Below are 1,033 nucleotides of genomic sequence, written 5' to 3'. Positions count from 1 at the left end.
ACTGAAAGATTAGTAGTTAGTTAATTTATTTTGAGAAATCTATATCTCAGGAACTATGTGACGTACAGATAGCACTATTATACGTACTAATAGCGACGACGTACTATTAGCACTCAAATTAAAGCTAGTTTAATGGACTATAAAGAAGTTTATGACCTTTACCTTCCGAGGAATAGTAGTTTTCATGATATTTGCTAAAATAAATTGATTTATAGTTGTTCGGACAATAAGTTTGGTTTATGAAAAACTTCACAGAAACGTACAGATGTCTGCCAGCGCCCAAATCAAAGCTAGTTAAATTTACTACAAAATAGTTAATTATATTTATCTTTGCAGGAGTAGTAGTTTTTATGACATATCTTTCATTTATTTTATTCCCTCAGTCAGCATCAGTACGCCTTCAAATTCTCTCCTCCGTCTCTTGAAAAAGTCAATTTAAAATCTACCGTAACTTTGATGTATCTCAGTAATCACTTCACAGCATATTTTATAGAAGAATATTTAACTGCGGGTGAGAACGTTTCGTAGTAATCTCGCCCATAAACATGACTACAGCCTTTAACAACCAGTCTAGCTTTGAAAATCCTCTGTTCTTTATCCTCTTTTATTTTAAGAACCCATTTTGATTTTAAGGGTTTGACGTTGGTTGGGAGGTCCACAACTTCGAATGTGTTGTTTAGTTCCAAAGCGTCCATCTCCCTTCTCATAGCAGCCACCCACATTTCCTTATAGGGTCCGTCAATGTCCTCTTCATTTATTTCTTCATTTGAGGCTAAGTATAACTCAAATCCAGGAAAGGTCTTGGTTTTACGGTGGCGTTTCGATCTCGAAGGAATAGTCACATCTTCTTCTTCTGTGGGTTCAATATTGTTATCAAAATCCTCAGCCTGATTTTCGAAACCATAAAATGGCTCTTCACTGTCCAGTTCTTCATTGTACGGTACTTCGTCTTCAGGTTTTTCATTATCCAAATTATTTGATCGCTCAGAAAAAACAATATGAATTTCACTGGACGATTTTGAAATTTCATTCG

Source organism: Halyomorpha halys, unplaced genomic scaffold, assembly GCF_000696795.3.
Source record: "Halyomorpha halys isolate HHAL.00 unplaced genomic scaffold, Hhal_1.1 Scaffold26.1, whole genome shotgun sequence".
NCBI classification, from domain to species: Eukaryota; Metazoa; Arthropoda; class Insecta; order Hemiptera; family Pentatomidae; genus Halyomorpha; species Halyomorpha halys.
This window is presented reverse-complemented; position numbering follows the sequence as displayed.